General features: G+C 41.7%; 1 long non-coding RNA gene across 1 annotated transcript; it reads left to right on the forward strand.

Moving 5' to 3' along the window:
* Nucleotides 1-16,345: 16,345 nt before the first annotated feature.
* LOC121189270 lies at nucleotides 16,346-17,225 on the forward strand. Its single transcript, XR_005894860.1, has 3 exons — nucleotides 16,346-16,393; nucleotides 16,508-16,624; nucleotides 17,166-17,225. It is a non-coding gene; the product is annotated as an uncharacterized LOC121189270 (long non-coding RNA).
* The last annotated feature ends 6,425 nt before the right edge of the window (nucleotides 17,226-23,650 follow it).

Below are 23,650 nucleotides of genomic sequence, written 5' to 3' on the forward strand. Positions count from 1 at the left end.
ATGATATTGCTCTGTGCATTGTTCTAATGGTTTTACTATGATCTTAAACATATACACATATAACAACTATTAATGGTCATTATAAATCTGTGCTGCAGAGCAAAGCAATGTTCAGCTCTCACACTGAATCTTAACTGCAGACTTAAGTGGCCTATTTAGATTCAGAGATGCTTTTGTAAAATAAATCAATAAAAACACAATAAACTGACGACTGTTGGACGACTCACATAACTGCATTACTATTCTGATGATAACTGTACCTGCTTCATCAGCAGTGTCAGATCCTTCATTCAGAGCAGCTTTCAGTTGTTGTTTTAAGAGAGACGTCTCTTTCAGGTTCCTGCCTCCTTGATAACTTTATCTTTAAAACTGCTGTTCCATTTTTCAAGGAACCTTGAAGCAACCTCTGCTCCAAACATCAGTGAGAAGTCTTGCAAAATCTAAATAAAAAGAGAAAAACATTTTCAAATGTTTAAAATAAACCAATATTTTTACTTAAAAAATAAATATATTTAATACTAACCAGTCCCTTCACATCCAAGAAACATGGAAACGTGTTGTAGTCTCTGAGATAAGAAACTTCTGCTGGACTATACCATAACAACTCCACGTTACAACATGTTTACATCTTTATTCATTTAATACTAAACATCTGACTGACCTGCACTGAGAAAATCTGAGAAGCAAGACTCTTCCAGTTTAATGTACTTCTTCTTCCCTCCATGTTGTACTTTGATCAACATGTTGGTTTGACATAAAGGAAGAAAATGTCATATGTCTGAGAATAACATGTTCAAGTTCAAGTTTATCCCAACTACACGCTGTTAAAATACACGTTTCTCACCGCTGTTCAAAACAGCAAGGCTACAGTTTATAAGCTCAACTGTTAGCATGCTAGCCAAAACTGACTTTTCAGCTGCGTCTGCGCCGTTGAGCCGGAAATTATTCTCTTAAAACACTGACATGCGGTTGCATTGTTGGATGGTTATTTCCAAAACAGTATTAATTACCTTCAAGATGCGCGTCGTCATTAATTTGTGAAGCTTATCAAACAGTTTGTCATTACCGTCAAACAGACACATCACACGCCACAGACAGTATGGCCGACATTAACGTTTGAGTGAAAGCTAACAGCTCCACAATGGCAGCTAAGGACAGTTAGCTAACTAATGCTGCGGGAGCTACTTGCTCTAAATAATGGAGTAAAAGCAATGGGGTTACGTTCAACATCAAGTTCGCAGTCATTAGCGGTACTATGTAAGTAGATAAAGTGAGAACAATGACAAAATATCACGCATTTAAAGTACTTTCTGATAAAAATCATACTCTTACCAGCCTTGTGACGACGTTCCTTGTGCTGCTCATGCCGCGATCAAATGCGTCGTGAACTCCAGGGACAGAGTTAAAACCAGATCCTGAACACCAGGGAATAAACTCCAAAATTCAACTCGGCCTGGGTGTACACCTTAACACAAACTGTAGTCAGAGTTATAAAATAAACTCCAGAAATGTAACTCTTTCACACTTTTTGCCTGACTCCAGATTTGAGTACTTTGTGAATTTGCTGTGTGTTAGTACATGTAGTTGTGTACAGTTCAGCTGCTGCTGTCCTTGGTGCTGAACTCACCAACCCAGCTGAATGGTCCTGAGTGCTTATTGTTGTAATTCATTTGGTATTTTTGAGAAGATTGAATATCATTAGTATGGGTTATGTTTTGGTTAGAGTTAGGCTTTCAGTTATGATGGTTAAGGGGCAAGGGAATGCATTATGGCAACGTGTATCCTCACAACTATATTAAGACGAGAATGTGTGTGAGAGAGAGAGAGAGAGAGAGAGAGAGTGTGTGTGTTTGTCCTTTGATGCCTTTGATGTATCAACATTCTACAGTCTGATGTCACAGGCTGCAGTAAGTGGACACACAGCCAGAGACAAGTTCAGAAATCAAACAGGATCAGAAACAGTTGGACTGGACAGGACTTGCTCATGATTTAGGAAGAAAGAAGCACTCAGATATTTCTGCACAATTATTGACAAGGAAGGGAGGAGCTACTGCTGTTACAAGGACAAGAGGAAACTACAGGAAAGTCCAGATCACCTCCAAGGTTTTCAGTAAGTCTTTTTTAGTTGATGTCAGTGTTTCAGTTCAGTGGGATGTGTTTGTTAAATTGGCATGATGTCTAATCACACAAGAACTTCAGCCCAAAGGTTTCAGTACATGTTCAGTTTATTTATGCTGATTGTATCTGTGAGATTTTCCTATTGTCAACTTAGGTTTCCATTTTTGGTTCATGTTAAAGGAAAGGTGCCTATTTTTTTCAAGTTTGTCTTTTAAACTTCAAATGTTCAAAAACATTCACACGCTTTTATGTAAATTGAAATCATTTGTGGTTGTTGCTTTGGATCCTCCTAAATGATGGAGCATAAAATCCACAGTCCATGTCCTGTGTAAAAGGGACGTCCAAAGTTCAAAAGTAGCAAACATGAGGCTTCAGCAGTCTGACTTATATAGTTGAAACAGACGTCCTCCAAGTCTTTTTATCATTTATGTTGAAGATCAACCACCAGTGCTTTGCATGTGGAACAGTAGTTTGCCTGCAGCCACAGATCCAGACTCTGCAGCTCTGGAGGTGGAAGTAACTGCAGAGACGAGAAAGCACAACACCATGGGAGAGAGAAGAAGCCAAGTTAGTAACATACATTAATGGGATATGAATGTGTACAGATGGAGAGGGAGAGGAGGAGAGAGGAAATCAGTGTATCATGTGAAGTCTTCCAGCAGTGTAGACCTATAGCAGCATAACTAGTGGCTCATTCAGGAAAGCCTTACTCAGCTCTGACTATAAGGTTCATCAAAAGGGAAAGTTTGAAGCCTCCTCTTAAACATGGAGAGGGCGTCTGCCTCCAAGACCCAAACTAGTAGATGGTTCCACAGTAGAGGAGCCTGATATCTGAGGGCTCTGCCTCCCATTCTCTCTATTGGAGACTTTAGGAACCACAAGTAAACCTGCATTCTGGGAACACAATGTTCCAGGGTAGTAGGGGATGGCTGCACTGCTGCTGTGACCCGGCTTGGTAACACAGCCGGCCATTGCCAACTCTTAACATTCTCCTCTCCTTAGCTGTGTCTTCAGTAGCTAAACTTGTGTATCTATGCTGAAGATTAGAGAGAAAGCTCTGTTCTAAAACGTCTCTCTGTTTTCAGCTCTCAGGACTTTTGCAGCTTCTACCTCAGTCTCTACAGTTTGGACTTTAGTCTCACTCCTGTGCTCTTGTTTGTACTTTGGGATATCAGCCTTATGTCACTGTTTACAGATCAATTACAGCCATATCAGAGCTGTGTTATGTTACTGATAATGCAAACCAAACTTTTCCTGCTTAGCTGGGAAAAGTTGTAGGAATCTGTGACCCTCTCTTGCTCCTGGCTCAGAGGCCCACTTCCCTCCGCCTTGTCGTCGCTGGCACAGACGCCGAACTGCCGATCCTCCACCGACGTGCGCGGCTCGTGGGTTCATTCCCAGTGCTGCAAATTAGCCGCAGGTTGCTGCTAGCCTCCACTGTTGCTGAGTGGACACGCTCAGCTTCTCTCTCCCTCAGGTGATCACACGTAGCCTGATCGAGAATTATTTGCCAGCTGCTTTGTCCTGCACGGAGAAGAAATACTGCTGCTTTGCCTTGTTCTACCTTACCGGGGTGTTTCTGCCGCGGTTGTCCGCTGCGGTTCTGCCGGTCGCTCCGGTGTTGCTGCTGTCGGGCTGCGCAGGTGAACAACGCAATCACCCCCTACCTACGCGAGTATTGAATGGGCAGTTTCTTTTGCCTTGGGCCTGGACTTTTAAAAATTGAATGAATGCACTGTGGGGTTGCTCTTTATTTAATGCTCACATTTCCTTTGTTGCATTTAGTTAAAATAGGTTTTGAGTTATTGTTTTGATTATTTTCTTTTCTTTATAGCTTTGTCTCTGTTAGGTTAGGTTATTTGGTTTATTAAATATTCTGTTTAACTAGGTCCTGTGCTGGTTTGTTTTTCTTTTTCTTTCTTTTCTTGTTTAATTTTTTTTGACGTTCTGTGATTCAATTAGCCCTGATATTCAGTTGGATTTTGTTTTTTTTTGTTTCTTGACAGTTTCTTTTGCTTGTGACAAGAATTTTGTGTTATGTTTAGTTACTGATATTCTTAGTGCTTTGATTAATTTGTAAGCATTGATTTATTGTTTTCTTTTGTTAGTATTTGTATATTGGTTATTTGTTTTCCTGTGTTGGGAGTGACCCCACTAATTTTATTTCCTTGTCCCCTTTTCAGTGGCTGAGAGCTGAAGGTGGTGGCAGTTGTGGTGCCGGGTGGTGGTTTCCCCCTCTTTCCTGTGTCATGTTCCTCCTCTGGTCCTGGGTTCCTTTCACTATGTGTGCGTGGGTGTGTGTGGCTGTCATGTGTGGCTGGGGTGATAATTTTTATATATTATTTGGGATCCCTCACCCCTCTCCTCGAGCTGGCCCCCTGGTAAGCCTCAGCTCTGATAGGGTCTCCCCCCTTTCCCCTCACGTCCCCTGTGTGTGAATGGTGTTTTATAGTATTTTAATACTCTGTGTGTGAATGGTGTTTTATAATGTTTAAAGACATACTGAAGTTATTTTGAAATAAAGTATATTAATTATTGCTCTGGAACTACGTCTCTGTCCGTTGTAAAATGAACCTGGGTGCCTTGGAGTTGGTACAGTTGACTAAAACTATTTCCTTGGGCGAAATTCCCAAGGTGGCGTTGTCTGGCTTCGTAGGTTGCTCTTAGTTGGGTGTTGTAGTGATCGACACCATCCACTATCTGCTACAACCCCATTATCATCTATCTCATCTCCCTCACTCGCCACACTCAGATCAACAACTTCATTTGCTGTGCAGTAAAGTGGAAAAACACTTTTTTCACTGTTCCAGCACAGTTTGAGTGTTAGTGACCATTCATATCATGACTTGATGTGACCACAACCAACACAATGGAAAATCCTATTTCTATCTCTAACACTGAAATATCACATTCAGTGTGCAGCTCACACTGTTGGTGGTTGGTGTCTTCAGACTCCCTGAAAGCTGACATACAGTATTAGTATTAGTAGAAGGTAGTATTTTTATTTTGGATGAAACACATCCAGGTGTATCACTGTCCCTGTATAATGTGCTGACTTCAAAAAATTGAATTCCTAAACCGTCACTGAAGTTCATTGTGCAGAAGTGACTGTTACATGTCCAGGCTCCACAGTATACCATGGACCTTCTGCACCCCCACACCATGAGCTGATCTCTTAGGTCAGGACTTTCTAAATGTACCTCAGACATGTTTTAAGACTCAGGAAGATTGTGCTTTCCAGTTTGCAGCCTCTAAACTTTGGAATAATCTCCCAGTAAGTCTGAGGTGTGTGGACTCTGTGGACTCTTTCACAAAGCAGATACAAATCCATCTGTTCAGACAGGTTTTTAGGTAACGTAGTATTTTCTGTTTAAACTTGTGTTCTATATCTGCTCCTCTCTTGTATTTTATCTGCTGTTCTTATTGTTTTATTTATTTATTTGTTTCTCTCTCTTTGACTGTGAAGCAGTGTGTGACTAGATTAGAGCCTTTGTGGAGGCAGAGTGATGAGTCTGTGCTTTAAATGACAACTGGGATTGTGGCCAAAAACTTCTTAGCTAAAAATACAAAACGCTGCTTCATCCTTGATAGACTTGATAATGAGCTCACGATGAAACTAATCTCACTTAAGGTCTCAATCATTGTTCTCCTTCAAATCTTATACCAACAGCCTGTAAAAGAAACATTTAATGTTTTATTAGTGATATGATTGTCAGTTGTTAATGTGAATCACAGTATGTTGCCTCTTAAATACAGTCACAGCAGTGTTTGTCCTTCAGAGCTGTGCAGAGTCTGAACTGGGCTGTGTCTCTTTTGTCACAGTGAGGTGTAAAGGTGCTCTCATGAGTGTTTGTCTGCTAACTGCTGGTAGAAATGAGTATAAAGTGTCTTTCTGTCTCCTGTCAGTCCATAATAAGTCCTCCTTCAAGGACTCCAGGACTGGTTTCAGAGGGTTATTCATCTCTCTCTGCTCTCTGTGCTTTGCACCACCTACATTCCAACTTTGAGAAGAGTTTTTGTCCATCAGATCTTTGTTTTTTCATCAATACAGTAATGTGCTCTTTCCTCACACTCTGGTTTTCCTGTGACTTTGCAGTAGACATTATTTTCTGTCTTCACCTCTTTATTGAAAGTGAGGAGTGATATTCACTATCTCTCCATTGCCACAGACAGTTTTAGTTGTTGTTTCTGTAACAGATCAGCTGCTGCACAGAGAATCATTTTGACTCATGTTTCTTTTAGATCTCGTTCAACTTATCTTGTGCTGTTAGACCTTAAATCCACAGAGTCCTGCTGTATGTTGGTCTCTTCTCTGCATCACACTGAGATAACAGTTACACCTGTCACCTGAATCAAGTAGGAAGCTGATGGTGAAAGTTAAAGCTGACACTATATCATCATGTTCTGGGAGTAGAAGCTGTAAAATAACCAGGCTGGATGGAAGGAGGAAGCATTTTTTTCCTCCAACATTATTTCATCATTATTTTCAGTTACTGGTATTTTCTCAGTCTGGGTCCAGAAACAAAACTTTCTTTGTTTACTACAATGACTTTAAGGTGATTCTTCATCTGTTTGTAAGTTTGTGTTTTAATTGTATTTCTTTTATTTCTCTCTCTTCTGTTGTGGGGCTCCTGTCTCCTGATCTCCTTCATCCTGGATCTTCTTCTTCACATCCTAAAACAATGACTTATTTTTATGCTGGTGTGAGAGTTTACATGCAAGTGTGTTTGTTAACTGTGAATCACATTGTGGTTAAGTTTGTGTTTGGGAGATTTCCTCCATGTGTTTATGGATACAGATGAAGGTATCAGGTCATTCCATTATCTGATGATCTCTATCTGTTAAACCATCCAAAGCAGCTCTGCAGTGTTTCCATCTGTGTTCATGTTGCTGTTTGAGGGTTAAGACTTGGTTTCAGGGTTAGAATTGGGTTTTGGTTAGAGTTAGGGTAAGGACTAGGGAATGCATTATGTCAGCAAGTGTCCTCACAAATAAATAAGTACAAGTATGTGTGTTTGAGTGTGTGTGTGTGTGTGTGTGTGTGTGTGTGTGTGTGTGTGTGAGTGTGTGTGTTTGTCCTTTGATGTCTTTGATGTATCAACATTCTACAGCCTGATGTCACAGGCTGCAGTAAGTGGACACACAGCCAGAGACAAGTTCAGAAGTCAAACAGGAGCAGAAACAGTTGGACTGGACAGGACTTGCTCATGATTTAGGAAGAAAGAAGCACTCAGATATTTCTGCACAATTATTGACAAGGAAGGGAGGAGCTACTGCTGTTACAAGGACAAGAGGAGACTACAGGAAAGTCCAGATCACCTCCAAGGTTTTCAGTAAGTCAGTACATGTTAATTGTTTTTAATGCTGATCATGATTGTGAGATATTCTCATGGTTGCTCAACTTCTTAACTTTGTTTTGGTGTGATGCACTGTAGTTTGTGTTAAAGGAAAGGATTTCTAGGAAGTCTGTACTGTCTGCAACAAGATCCTTTCTAAAGAAATTCTAATGGAAATGATGGAGTTGGATGTCACAGCACAAAGTGGAGTGTGCTGTGTGTTATTTTAGGAAGTTACGTCAATGTACTGTAGGTCAGGTCTGTGATGTATTATGATACTTGATGGAGGACTTCACTTTAAGTGCTGCGAACAGGAAACAGTTTGATGTGTTGGTAAAATCTTCTTATTTCCAATGTGTGAATCACTTTCATCATCTCTCAAGATTTGGCCCAAAAACAAAGAAGCACAGTTTAAGACTCAGGAGAAATAATCTCCCAGTCCAATGCAAACTAACCAGCACACACTGTTTCCACTTCTACAATCATCTACTTATTATTGTGCTTTAAAGTTTCAGCCTTCTTACATTTACCTATCACTGAGTCCACTTGTGTCTTATACTGAACACTAGGTTCAAATCTCCTTTTGGCTTTGAGCCTTGATTTTTAGTTCATTTCCAGTGCAATACAATTATGTCCTGTAGTAAATCTGCAGAATGAGTCGTAGGACTTAAAGCTGGATCAGCTGTTGCATGAAGCATTTCAGGCTGTTGTTGGCTGATGTTCACCCTCTTTGGTTAAGGGACAGTAAAACAATCAGTGATTTCCTCACTGTGGAGTAAATTTAGGCTGCTGAGAATTCTTCCTGCCTTGAAAACCTTAGTCCTGAAACTGGAATCTAAAATATGTTGATGTGTTTGAGGTGGCATGTGATGCATTTGGATGAGTGTTCATTTGCTGTGTTTTGAGTGTAGAAGGAAAACTGTTGATGACTGTGAGGACAGAATAAGTTTGGAAGTTTAACTCTGCCACTTTAGACTCTCAGCTCTGATTCTTGTTTTCTGCTCCATGCAGCTCATCTACAGGACTGTATTAAGTCCTAGTTGTTGAAGGATCTTAATTATTAAGCAGTGAAACTATTTCATATGAGGAAATGGTACATTCATTCTTTGAAATGTTTCCTTTCTTCTGTTTCCTTGTCTTTTGATGATGGTCACTAAGCTCCAAATCTTGTAGCTGTTCAGAATTCAGCCTCAGTCAGTGTGAGAGAGCTGATATGTTTAAAGGTTCATAGACTGAAAAGGTTCTGAGAAGTTCTCTTGAAAAATGGATCCTAAATTTAACTTTGAGGAATTTAATTGTGTGTTTGCTCCAAATGCTATGCTAGGTCTATGTGGCGCAGCTTGTGTGATACATTATGTTTCTGTTTGTTTTCTATGAAACTGTGAATATTATTAGCTGACTGGACGAATAGAACACAAGAGAGATTTGTTTGTGCAGATAGATGAGACCTTAATGTGTCGACTAACCCTTATTTTAAGATGCACACACACACTTTGTTCTGCAAGTAGTTATAGTTTGTTATGTCAGAGCAGCATCAGGTAAAACAATGAAGAATGATCAATACAGATCCTGATTTGCTGTAAGTCCTATATTCTCCATGATGGTGTGTGTGTGTGTGTGTGTGTGAGAGAGAGAGAGAGGTGTTTATGGAACTGACAAAATCATCTTGACATCTTGAAAAGAAGGATGAAGGAAAAGTTCTCTCTGCAGCAGCTGTAGAATTTTATTATTATGAGCACAATTACACCACAATTCAATTCAAATACACCAAAGTCATTTACAGGCTCTGTGTTTCCAGTTCACCATTCACCACACAATGATGTACTTTATTTCTTCATGATGACTCTTGAAAGTTTTTGAAGAGAGAGGAGAAAATTTCTTCTGTCATTTTTGCCTTTTTTTCCTCAAAAAACTAATTTTAATGATTTTCATGATTCAAAGAAAAACACATTTTCTTGGTGGTCGGAGAAGATGACGAACTGTTCCATCATTTATCCAGAAGTTTCTATAGTAATGTGATCATTAATCTGTGACTGTGACAGGAGGAGTTCAGTGAATTGATGTGACTCGTCTGTGCTCTGTCACTGCTCATTTTAATGAAGTATATATTCCCTCTCTGTATTATGATATTGGATTGTAACTCAGCTTTACCACAACACTGTCATTGTACACCTGTATGTTTTGTTCACTGTGTTGATCCATCTGTCTTCCTGTATTCATTCTCTCACTCCCTCACTCACTACAACCACATACACTAAATACACTAAACTGTAGTAAACTGTGGAAAAGCAAATCCATTATGTGTGAAACATAATGTGGCTGGATGATGTTCAGAGGAAACAGATTTTCTGAATGAATGAGGTAATGAAGTTTATTAACAGCAGTGGAGGTGGGAGACTGGGGTTTGTATCCAGAGTCCACTCTGTGGTTAGGTTTGGTATTTACAGCTATTTAACAATACACACAAGCTAACTTGCATATGGCCTAATACAAATGTCACACACACACACACACACACACGTTTCATCAGAGAGACCAGCTCTCAGAAATAAGTCCAGCAGTGGAGATAAGTCCAACAGGCTCCACATGTTTCTGCACTACTCTACTACTGTGCTGAGAGGAGACTGTACTGAAGCTGTCAGCTGTACCATCAGCCTCTGAGGCTGCTCTGCTCTCTGTGTCACACACTGCTACTGTACATGAAGACTGCTGTCAGCTCGGCTCAGCTCCACTCATCACTAACTTCATTTAGAGCAAACAGAGCTCTGCTGTAACAGGAAGCAGCAGAAAGTCAGAGGCTTCGCCGTGAGGAGCGCAGACCTCTCTGTCATGTCAGGTGTTTTCAGGAAGGGACGTCACTTCACAGACCTTCACAACTCGAGTCAGCATCAGACGGACACACGCACAATAAACATCCACGGTAGCTGGAATTTCCCTCTCAGCTCCGGTGTTTCCTAGTGGAAAACGCCAGGACATGAAATGAAAAGAGTGAAACGATCCGTTGCCTTGAAATCCAAAGAGGAAAGCGACGGCGGGGATCCACACGGTGTGTATCCAGAAGTAAAGCATGGTGTCCTTTAATCAGCTGCAAAAGCTCCGCGCTCTTCCCGACGAAGCTCCGTGTCCAGCGGTTCATTTCCAGAAGAGAAAGCGCTGCAGATGAAGCCGAGCGGAGGAAGAAATCCCAGTGTGAACGCTGCTGATGAACACAAGAGCTGGAGACTCTGTCTCTGCTTCTTCTGCTGCTTTCACACGGACATTAGCGACCCCTACCGGAACTGTTATCCAGAGAGGAAGAGACTGTGTGTGTGTGTGAGTCCTCTGTCTCTGTGTGTGCGCTCAGTATGTTGCTACTAAAGCAGCGTTTTATGGTTCAGGACTGACAGCAGGACTAATCTGGACAAGTCCAACTCATTTCATTCAGCTCCACAACCATGATTTGTCACATGGAGTGAAGTGAAGCCAGTGAAGAGGAGGGGAGAGAAGCTCCTGACCTCTAAGAGCCTTGTTTCATAATTCATTTCCAGCCCACAGTGTTTCTGTCCTCCAGCAAACCTTTGCATGTCAGTGTGTCAAGCTGATGTTGGTGAATCTGAGGCTGTGTTGACTGAGAGAAGAAGCTGTGAGATCTTTTAGACCCTGAGGACTCACTCTGGACTGATTTGATAGATGCTCCACAAATAAAAGTGCTTCTAAACTCAACTAACTACTACTCCTCATAGGGACTGTCTGCAGGAACTGAAGCTGCTTTTGGTCAAACAGATATTCATGTGTTCACTGTTCACTCAGGACCATTCAGCTGGGTTGGTGAATTCAGCACCAAGGACAGCAGCAGCTGAACTGTACACAACTGACAACAGATAGATGGAGTGTGTACAACATTCATGTTAATATATCTGCTGAAATCCTGTTGGAAGTAGCATAAAGTGGCCTCCAGGCTGATGGCAGTAACCTGCTGCAATTAGCCAATAATGAGCCCATTAGCCTCTATAATGAAGTTCACACATATTATTATTTGCAACACAGGATGAAGACAATTAGTTAAAAAAAAAGAATCATTTGAAGGTTTATGAGAGTTGCTTCTTTGACTACTTGAAGCATTAACAAGCTCTCAGTCAGCACCATGGAAAGAGGCAGAGACGACTGCTGTTCTCTCTACAGTACAAAACAATTATAACTGTTTACAGTTTATTTTTCTCAAATGGTTCCATTTTTTCAGTGTTACTTCAAATTGATGAAATCACAGTTCCATTATCATCTCTTATTTTCATCCTACATTTTTGTTTTTTCGCAGATCCCAAGTCCAGTTTGTCCCAAGTCTGGACATAAAAGCAGTTAAAACACAGTCATGCAGAATGTAGATCATTTTCTCAAACAGCTGCACCAGCACTGAGTTAGTCACAATTATTTCTATAGTCACTGCTATAGTTAAAGTTATAGCCCATAGTAGGGCTGGCTCAGGCAACTGAACCATCCCTTAGTTATGCTGCTTTAGGCCTAGGCTGCTGGGGGACTTCCCGTGATCCTCTGCACACCTCTTCTCTCTTTCTCTCATCAGACCCACTCTCTCATGTATTAGCATTTATTCCATGTCATTAACTCTGTCCTCTCTGTCCCGTAGTCCTGTGCTTGTTTCTCTCTGGTCTCTCTTTCTCTGTACCTTACTGCAGCTTTTTGCTTCTGTGCTCTGTTTCCTATCAGAACTGTAATCTGCTGAGCACACAGTATCCACTAACTGTTCTGTAATCTGAATGCTGGCCCTCTAACACTGTTCACTGCCAACCCTGTTTGTATCATATTTTATATGCAGCATGTCCTTCTCCTCCTCTTCTCCATTCCTAGCTGTCCTATCTTCCTCCTTTTCCTCCTTTCACCCAGCCCAGCCATCAGCAGGAGGGTCCCCCATCTGAGCCAGGTTCTGCTCAAGGTTTCTTCCTGTTAAAAGAGTATTTTTCTTGCCACTGTCGCCTTAAGTGCTTGCTCTGGGGTCAGACTCTGGGTCTCTGTAAAGCACTTTGAGACAATTTTGAATGTGGAAGAAAAACAAAAATATGAAAAAAAAGTACAATAAAACAGACCAGCAGGTGTTGACAGAGGGTTCCTGTGTGATGATGTGTGTGTCTGCAGGCTGTCAGGATGTCTGATCACTGAGGAAGACTGAGCTTCTCTGGCCTCAGCTCTGAGCTCTGAGGGCCAGCATCCAGATTACAAAACAACACCACATTCACTGAACCTCTGTATCCTGGGTTTAGTCTCTGGTCGTCTGGTTCCTCAGTGTCTCTGTGTAGGGTGTAGCAGAGAGAGTCTCCTCCTGTTAGAGAAACTCTCTCACTGTTGAACAGGTAGTTCAGTCTGTACATGTCTGTCTCTTTCACTCACACACACCTTTTTAGATTCATGTATTAAAGCAGTTTATTTGTTAAACTCTTCTAAATGATTCCTTGTAAACCTCTTCCTCTTCCAGTCCTTTAAAGATGGAAGCTACGATTATTACAGGAGAAAAATGTTGCTGACTTTTACTTTTTTAAGATTCTATTCATGACCTTGTCCTTTTACATTAAAAGCATCATTGTGAACATCAGTGTTTTGTCTTTCTCTGAATCTTGGGACAACTGAGCTGATTCAGTTCAAACTAAAATGCTGCCACAGTTTATCTGAAAGATCTGAGAAAAAACAAAGAAACTTTTTAGCTTCATGTGTCATTTTTACAGTGCATACCGGGTGTTCACCCTGTTTTTCATGTTTACAGTGAATCCTCTGGCTGCTGATAATACTTGTGTACTTTTACTGCTGATGTTGTCATTGGTCATTTTCATTTTCACACTGCATCACATATTTCTGACAGTCCTTTCCCTTGTGATGTTTTCCATGTTGTCACCCTATTTGTTGCAGTGCAGCCTAACTTCCACTTTACATCTGCTGCTTTTTATTTTTTACAAGTTCATGTCACTGTTGTAATATTTTACAGTGCATCCCCTGGTTGTAAGTTAGTCCAGAGCTCATCTATGACCATCATTGGTTATTGGATATATCCTGTGTCACCTTTGTTGCCATTTTACACAGTGCACAGCCTCCATTAAATTCTTTTAAAGCATATTTCCTATAATAATCAATGTTTAGCCAAGCCATATAAATACTAAACACTTCATATAATGTATGTTTTGCACATTGGTAATTAATTTTACACAGTATTTAACATACGTTATTTTAGTAATAAATTAATTTAAGCAACAAATAAATCTGGTGAGTCACTTGGGAGCCGAAAGAGCTGCTCTTCTTAGTGAGCCGAGCCATAAGAACCGGCTCTCTTAAAAGAGTCGGAATTCCCATCACTGTACTCCACGCTTGCTGAAAGTTTACTTTCACTTTGACCGAAGTTTGTGGCGCGGATGATTTTCTCTGTCTGAAGGTAAATGTCCGCACTTTGAATGTTTTACTCGTCAACACTTCCTGTAGTTACCTGAATTATCTGATATTCGAGTTTTTTGGATGTTGTGTTTTTGTATTTTTGTTTTTTTAAACTGCGTTGAGGTGTTCAGTTGTGTAGACTCTGAGTTGTGAAGTGGCAGGAAGAGGTCCGTTATTTCACATGGCGGCGCGAAGAGACGCAGCGGTTTGTGTCTCTTCATTCATTCATTATCCACCATGTTGTGTGGATATTTGCAATAGAAGCGGTGGAGTCAGAGTAGAAGCAGAGTGAGCTGATGGTCAGTAGCTGAACACGGAGCCTTTGTTAGTCTGTGTCTCCACTTACTGCTGACTGAAGGCAGCTTTTCCTGCCTGAATCAGCCTGTGGAGGAGGCGGACCTGAGCCGCTGCTCTCCCGCAGTCTGAGCCGCTAAATGCGGTCTGAGCTCGGCCGGACAGCGGCTGGAGAACAGCTCTGACTTTCTCTGTCATTAGATGAACTCTACGGGACTGAGCTCAGAGGGACTGACAGGGTTTTTCAGGCTCTATGTGATTTTCAGAGAGACAGTTAACACTCCATCCACAGAGTCAGAGGCCTCCTGGTCCTATCAGGACAAACTCTACCTGATGAATTAGATGATAAAGACCCAAATCCATAAATACTCTCACAATAAAGCATCTCAGCAGCTCTGATAGGTGATTATATCTCTGTGGCTGGTCACAGTACAAACAGAAAAACTGTCTGTCAGGACATATTGTTATATACTGTTTTTATTGATGTCTATCTGTGTCTCCTGTTTGGTTTGGTTTTGGTTTGTTGTTGCTGCTTCATTTAGTTCAGACTTTACTATTAGAAAAGGTAGGAAAGTGCCAGGGGCCCCAACTAAAAGGGCCCCTGGCACTTAATAATACTGAGGAGAAATGACCTGAATCTCAGTTGTTTTGTGTGGAATAATCACCTGCAGCTGTTTCATCAAGTCATTTTCTACAGAAACACTGCAGACAAACAGATTGTCAGATAAAATCAGTGGATCTCAGTCCATCTGTGTGTCAGTGAATGGAAATGGTCGTCTCTGAATCGTGTGTGAAAGATATAAAAGGAGTTTAACCACGTGACTCTGAATAAGACACTTCAAAACATTTACCAGTATGGCTCCTGTCCAAAAAGGTGGGAAAAGACACTGGACCTGTGCTATGGGTCGACACAGGGGGTGTATAAATCTCTTCCTCTCCCTCCTTTGGGCTCCTCTGATCACAGCTGTGTGCATTTGCTGCCCACATATAAAACTGTTTTAAAGAGGGAGAAGAAAAAGATCAGGGACATAAAGGTCTGGACAGATGAGTCAATGCTCTGCCTCCAGGGATGTTTTAATTGCACGGACTGGGATGTTTTCACACAGTCCTGTGGGGATGATTTGGACTCACTGGTGGACATAACATGCTCATACGTGGTCTTTTGCAGGGATATGATCATTCCCTGTAAGCGTGTTAAAATATTTCCCAGCAACAAACCATGATTTACCAAATCAGTCAAAGCAGGATTAGAAATCAAAACTGGAAAACAAGATGGCAGCAAACAAACTTCAGCCGGGGCAAGTATGAAAACTACTGCAGGCCTTCAGAGCACAGAGCGCAGTACTCGTGTCTTTTTAGATGGTTGGAACTCAGACACAGAGCTGGATAATGCTCTGAATTGTTTTTACTGTTGTTTCAATTTTAGCACAGAAACTCAGCAACTGAAACATAAAGTTAAAGACACTATGCACTTTAACATTGAGCTGTGTGATGTCAAAAAGACGTTCTGTGTGGTAAAAGTGAACAAAGGTCACGGCCCCGATAATATATATGGATGTTTAGTGAAGTCCTGTGCACATGAACTGAGTCCTGTGTTTCAATATATTTTTAATAAGTCCTTACAGACACAACATGTCCCTAAGCTCTGGAAAGATGCTGTGGTTGCTGTCCCAAAACACTGAATGATGTTAGAGCAGTCACCCTGACTTCAATTTGAATGAAAACCTTAGAGAAACTGGTCAGATCTGAGGTCCTGAAGCAAACTGAACATGCAGTAACATGTAACATGAACAAGTAACATGAACCTGAACCTGAGGATGATTTCAGTTGATGTGCAGATGAATGATTTGTGTTTTCTCTCCAGATGAAGGTAGAAAGTGTGTGTGAGCTGATGTGGATGTGAATTCAGCATCATGAATCAGTGTGAGGACAGAGAGGAGGGAGCCCCTCCCCCTAAAAGAGTCTATGTGGGGACCATGAGATCCAGACCAAAAGCTCAGAGGTGAGATGAGGATCTCTAACTGTCCATGACTCTTCTCCATGTCAGAGCTCAGCACTCACATCACTGCACCATCATTATTCACACTCAAAGCTCTGTGTGTGTTGTGTTGAAGGCCAGAGCAGCAGCACACACCAGACTCTGCTGGACCTGAGCCCAGCTGTGTGTCCATGAAGAGTGACTGGTCAATGGTTGAGCCCATTAATTTCAAAGGACAGCCTCGCTCTGCTGCAAAGAAGTGAGCTGCAACTGACTACATGTTTTCTTCTTCACTATGAGAACACTGTATGAATAATAGATATGTTGTCCCTGTCCCCATGTCCCTGATGGTCCTAATCTCTGTGTCCACCAGGATCCATCAGAGACCAGACTTCCCTGTACCTGAGCCCAGCTGTGTGTCCATGAAGACTGACAGGTCAATGGGTCTCCCCATTGATTTCAAAGGACAGCCTCCCTCTGCTGCAAAGAAGTGAGCTGCAGCTGAGTTTAAAATGTATCAGACAGCTGTCCTGTATAACTGGTCTTCTATGAAAGATGAAGTGATTGTGTTTTGTCTCCAGGCTTCATGAATGACACAGTACATGAACATGATCAGGCTGAAACACAGGCTTTAGTGGCAAAGCTGATGTTTCTCTTTTCAAGAAAAGCACTTCTTATGTTCTTATATGTGTCATTCAGATCAGAACTAAAACCCCCTGTAACTCAGCACCTATCCAGTTCCAGTGTTTGTGTTAGTGTCCTGTAGCAGAGGTGAGACTTCTGTCAAACCCAGTGTGAGTCCTTAAAACTCCTCATTTAAAAGGTGGACTTGTTGTGATGACTCTAGGTCATGAGGTACAGAACTGATTGCTTGTTTCCTCTCATTGAGAATGTCACAGCACAGTAGTGTTTGCTTTAATCAGGACAGTCACCACAGAACATAAAAGCAGCTGTTGTTTGTGTACAAAGCATAAAACGCTCACAGATGCTGCAAACATAATGTGAGCTAATTCTTCATGATTCCTCCACAGAGTGGACCAGGAGAGCTCAGAGGTTCCCAGTGCTCAGTCTGCCCAGCAGCATCAAACACACCTGGACTCCATATTTATGGTCTGTACATGGACAACAACTACTTTGACATCTGTTGTGTTGACAATAATCTCCATGCTGCACTTTTTAGAGCAGTGGATTGTCAGTGTGTCCAACATGGATCTGATGTTTGGCTCCATGGTTTTACTTTGATTGTGTCATTCATATAGTTTTCTGTTCCAGCTGCTGGAGGAGAACATTGTCACTTTTGTGAAGAAGGAGCTGAAGAAGATCCAGAAGGTTGTGAGTCCAGATTACCCAGAATGCTCAGAGAGTCAGAGGGAGGATGAGGAGATGTTGGACGCTGAGGATGAAGAGCAGAGGAGGAGCAGCAGAGAGGCTTTTGTGAAGATCACAGTGAACTTCCTGAGGAGAATGAAGCAGGAGGAGCTGGCTGACTGTCTGCACAGCAGTAAGAGGATTTCTCTAAAGATTCAACATGAAAGACAAATGGGACATTTACTAATGTCTCAAGACATGGAGGGAAATATGTTCATGTGTGTTCTTTAGGGGGATGAACATGTCATGTTTTCTTTATGAATCAGTCATTGATGTTGTTTCTTGTTTGTTCATTCAGGACATGTTGCTGCAGTTTGTCAACGTAAACTTAAATCTACTCTGAAGAAGAAGTTCCAGTGTGTGTTTGAGGGGATCTCTAAAGCAGGAAACCCAACCCTTCTGAATCAGATCTACACAGAGCTCTACATCACAGAGGGAGGGACTGGAGAGGTCAATGATGAACATGAGGTCAGACAGATTGAAACAGCATCCAGGAAACCAGCCAGACCAGAAACAAGCATCAGACAAGAAGACATCTTTAAAGCCTCACCTGGAAGAGACGGACCAATCAGAACAGTGATGACAAAGGGAGTGGCTGGCATTGGGAAAACAGTCTTAACACAGAAGTTGACTCTGGACTGGGCTGAAGACAAAGCCAACCAGGACATACACTTCACATTTCCATTCACGTTCAGAGAGCTGAATGTGCTGAAAGAGAAAAAGTTCAGCTTGGTGGAACTTGTTCATCACTTCTTTACTGAAACCAAAGAAGCAGGACTCTGCAGGTTTGAAGAGGTCCAGGTTCTGTTCATCTTTGATGGTCTGGATGAGTGTAGACTTCCTCTGGACTTCCACAACACTGAGATCCTGACTGATGTTACAGAGTCCACCTCAGTGGATGTGCTGCTGACAAACCTCATCAGGGGGAAACTGCTTCCCTCTGCTCGCCTCTGGATAACCACACGACCTGCAGCAGCCAATCAGATCCCTCCTCAGTGTGTTCACATGGTGACAGAGGTCAGAGGGTTCACTGACCCACAGAAGGAGGAGTACTTCAGGAAGAGGTTCAGAGAGGAGGAGCAGGTCAGAGGGATCATCTCCCACATCAAGACTTCACGAAGCCTCCACATCATGTGCCACATCCCGGTCTTCTGCTGGATCACTGCTACAGTTCTTGAGGATGTGTTGGAAACCAGAGAGGGAGGAGGGCTGCCCAAGACCCTGACTGAGATGTACATCCACTTCCTGGTGGTTCAGTCCAAACTGAAGAATGTTAAGTATGATGGAGGAGCTGAGACAGATCCACACTGGAGTCCAGAGACCAGGAAGATGATTGAGTCTCTGGGAAAACTGGCTTTTGAGGAGCTGCAGAAAGGAAACCTGATCTTCTATGAATCAGACCTGACAGAGTGTGGCATCGATATCAGAGCAGCCTCAGTGTACTCAGGAGTGTTCACACAGGTCTTTAAAGAGGAGAGAGGACTGTACCAGGACAAGGTGTTCTGCTTCGCCCATCTGAGTCTTCAGGAGTTTCTGGCTGCTCTTCATGTCCATCTGACCTTCATCAACTCTGGAGTCAATCTGCTGTCAAAAAAGAAATCACCTTCCAACAGTTCTAAACTGTTCAGAGACAAACCTGATCCAACACAGCTCTACCAGAGGGCTGTGGACAAGGCCTTACAGAGTCCAAATGGACACCTGGACTTGTTCCTCCGCTTCCTCCTGGGTCTTTCACTGCAGACCAATCAGACTCTCCTACGAGGTCTGCTGAGACAGACAGGAAGTGGCTCACAGACCAATCAGCAAACAGTCCAGTACATCAAGAAGAAGATTGAAGAGACTCCCTCTGCAGAGCAAAGCATCAACCTGTTCCACTGTCTGAATGAACTGAATGATCGTTCTCTAGTGGAGCAGATCCAACAGTCCCTGAGTTCAGGACGTCTCTCCACAGATGAACTGTCTCCTGCTCAATGGTCAGCTCTGGTCTTCATCTTACTGTCATCAGAAAAAGATCTGGACGTGTTTGACCTGAAGAAATACTCTGCTTCAGAGGAGGCTCTTCTGAAGTTGCTGCCAGTTGTCAAAGCCTCTAACAAAGCTCTGTAAGTGTATAGGTAGTTGGATTTATTCATCATTATATAAAGACTCTGCTATTTTATTCAGCAGGAGGGAAAATAAATTCCTCTCTTCTTTAATTTCTTATCATCATCTCTGAGCTCTGAGCTTCATCACATTGAATCTGAATTAAAATAATGGATCCTACATTAAAGAGCCAAGTCTCAGCTTTAATTTGAGCAGGTTGACATCAGTATAGAAAGAACTGTGTGGGAGATTCAGCCCTTTTAGTGCTTCAAAAGTAACTGGACAAATACACATGAAGTGAAACAAACTCGTCACATTTAATATTTAGTGTAAAATCCTTTGCAGTCATTGACTGTAGTATCCATTATTATATTTTAAAGTGAATGTGCTGAGATCCCAAATAACATATCATGTCTAATTGTCCAAATAGTTACGGCACTGACTGTGCATGTCTGTTTATTACTGATTGTATCATATTTAACTGTCATGTCTCCAACTTGTTGAGAATAAAACAAAGGATTTGAATCAGAGCCAATGAAAGATGATCATCAATGTAGAAACTCCTCATTGGTTAGCAGGTGGATAAAGTGCTGATATTTCTGCTTCACTCAACAAATCTGTGTTTGATGTTTGGCCCAGTTTTCAAATGCAGGTCTGTTCGTTTGCTGTGAGCTGCAGAGCAAACTGAGAGTTTTGTTCCTTTGATTGTCCTTTCAACACAAATGTTATTTGACTTTTTCTTCATTGTTTCCTCTTCAGACTGAGCAGCTGTAACCTCTCAGAGAGAAGCTGTGAAGCTCTGTCCTCAGTTCTCAGCTCCCAGTCCTCTAGTCTGAGACACCTGGACCTGAGTAACAATGACCTGCAGGATTCAGGAGTGAAGCTGCTGTGTGGTTTTCTGGAGAGTCCACACTGTAGACTGGAGACTCTGAGGTCAGTTCACTGTCTGTTACTGTTGTAGATCTTATATCTTTAATCCACAACTGAACCTGGTTTATCTTCATCCAGAACTTGAATCTATTCATCTTGAATGAATGAGATTTGAAATAGTTGTTGTTCCATATTGTGACTTTTTCTTATCTCAGACTAAGAATTATTCCTTCAGTTTCACTTCATTTCAGTCTTTTGTCATGAATAATGTCTGTTGACTTCAATGAAACCTTCAGAACTCACACACTCGTATTTGTCACAGTCAGCAGACTAATGTTTTCTAAATGAAGTGTAGAAAATGTCCAGTGTGAGTTGTTCAAAGTCCATTTTTATCACAACAATATACAGAAGATCCTCACAACTAATATTTGTGCCAATCAATTGAAAAACACTTGAAGTTCATTTCAATGAAGTGTCAGAAATGTCAGTTTGTGTGTGTGTGTGTAAATTGTGGTCTTTTCTCATTGAGTTGAATTGACTTGTTAAATGTGTTAAGGAGCAAAGACCACAGTGTTGGTTTATAGATAGATAGATAGATAGATAGACTTTTTTCATCCCTCAGGGTGAAATTATGTTACAGCAGCAAGTGAAACACAAAAAGAAAGGAAAGGACAAGTTGACAGCTAACTGGCAGCACTTAGCAACTCTACAAAATACAGTGTAACAAAGTATAAAGACATTAAGAGTGAATGTGTATATATATACATATATATATATATATGACAAGAAAAATAACAATATTAATAATAAAATAAAATAAAAAAATAAAAACAGGGAGGAGAATAATATGTACAATAATATATACAATGTTGTAAAATTATAACCTGTCAGGTGTGCAGTGTGTACATTTATAATAGAAAAATAGAGCCATGGTTCTCTAATGGTGGTATGTACAGTTGTGCAGCAGTGTATAGTTATGTACACATAATATACATATACTAGGGGTGTGCGATATGACGATATTAGATCGTGAAGGATTAGAAAGTGTTGACGATCTGCCAGAGGAGAGAGATCATATTATCGTCTATAGGGCACATTCATTCCGCCTCACGTGAACATGACCAACCAATCATGGCGAAGTACGAGCAGTGCTGATTTTTTTTTTTTTTTACTAGCCCCGCTGTTTCAGTCAAGCTGTAGCGGGTAGCCTTGGCCAAAAACGAAAGTGAAAGCTTGGAGTTGGTCCCCAAAAAGAACTCCACTTCAGTCGTATGGACAGTGTTGGGGAGTAACGGAATACATGTAACGCCGTTTCTGTCTTGGCCAACACATTCCTGTCCCGGCTCTGTTTTGCCGGCTGTGGCTCAAGTTTTCGCTCCTGCTGCTCCTCGTCTGACTCCATTCTGACCGACTGATCAGGCGAATAGCTCGTTTATTTACGTTTGTTTTCGTGGAGCTGGGGCTTCTGGGAAATGCATCGGGTTGCCTTCGTTCATTTAGAGAATAAATATAAAGTTGTGAAACAGAGAAGTATACGGAGCCCCTCTGGTGACATTGGATAAAAAAATAATAATTACGAGATAGTAACGCGTGGCCACGAGATAACGCGAGGCCACGAGATCGTAACACGTGGCCACGAGATATTTAATGCGTGGCCACGAGATAGCGTTATTATCTCATGGCCTCGCGTTATTATCTCGTGGCCACGCGTTATTTTTTTTTTATCCAATGTCACCAGAGGGGCTCCGTAGAAGTATCGTCACGTAATCCATTGATTTCAACAATGTAACTGTATTCTGAATACTATCTATTTAAACTGTAACTGTAATGGAATACAGTTACTCATAATTTGTATTCTGAATACGTAACGCCGCTACATGTATTCCGTTACTCCCCAACACTGCGTATGGAACTGGTTTGGGTTTTCTCCAAACGACAAAGCGCAAACAACTGTCATTTGTAAAGTTTGCACAGAGAAGGTTCGAGCTTCGGATGGAAACACAACGAACCTCTTTAACCACCTGAAGAGGCAGCATCCGGAACTATTTGCTGAGAGCCAAGCAGCGAGGCCAACCACACATCAGCCAGTGGTAACGGCTAAAGACATTACACAGAAACAACCAACTATAACACAATTCAATTCAATTCAATTCAATTCAATTTTATTTATATAGCGCCTTCCACAATCAAAATTGTCTCAAAGCGCTTTACAGAGACCCAGAGCCTGACCCCAGAGCAAGCACTTAAGGCGACAGTGGCAAGGAAAACTCCCTTTTAACAGGAAGAAACCTTGAGCAGAACCTTGCTCAGATGGGGGACCCTCCTGCCGATGGCCGGGCTGGGTGAAAGGAGGAAAAGGAGGAAGATAGGACAGCTAGGAATGGAGGAGAGGGGGAGAAAGACATGCAGCATAATACAGACAATGTGGGTCAGTATTTACATTACAGTTAGTGAACAGTTATTGGATAATGTGTGCTCAGCAGATTAGAATTATGAAACAGAGCACGGAGGCAAAAAGCTGTCATGACTGGTAATTATTTACATTACAGTTTGCAAAGAATATTAATCAAATATTTATCTGTAGCAGAACGGAACATTAAACATGTTAGAAATAGATCATTGTAAACAATAAACAGCAGCAGGTGGGTGGAGCCAGGACCATAGGACAAGCAGCTCCGGAGCCAGAGGTACCTGCAGAAAGGTACAGAGAAAGAGAGACCAGAGAGAAACAAGCACAGGACTACGGGACAGAGAGGACACAGAGTTAATGACATGTAATAAAGGCTAATAAATTTGAGAGTGGGTCTGAGGAGAGAAAGAGAAAGAAGAAGAAGTGCGCAGTAAATCATGGGATGTCCCCCAGCAGCCTAGGCCTATAGCAGCATAACTAGGGGATGATTCAGTTGCCTGAGCCAGCCCTACTAAGGGCTATATCCTTAACTGTAACAGTGTCTATAGAGATAATTGTGACTAACTATAAGTTTAATAAATAACTAGGACTGTAACTACAACTAATTATAAGCTTTATCAAACAAGAAGGTTTTAAGCTTCGTTTTAAAATTAGAGAGGGTGTCTGCTTCCCGAACCCAAACTGGCAGTTGGTTCCATAGGAGAGGGGCCTGATAGCTAAAGGCTCGGCCTCCCATTCTACTTTTAGAGATTTTGGGAACCATAAGCAAACCTGCATTCTGGGAAC

This window comes from Toxotes jaculatrix, chromosome 11, assembly GCF_017976425.1.
Source record: "Toxotes jaculatrix isolate fToxJac2 chromosome 11, fToxJac2.pri, whole genome shotgun sequence".
NCBI classification, from domain to species: Eukaryota; Metazoa; Chordata; class Actinopteri; family Toxotidae; genus Toxotes; species Toxotes jaculatrix.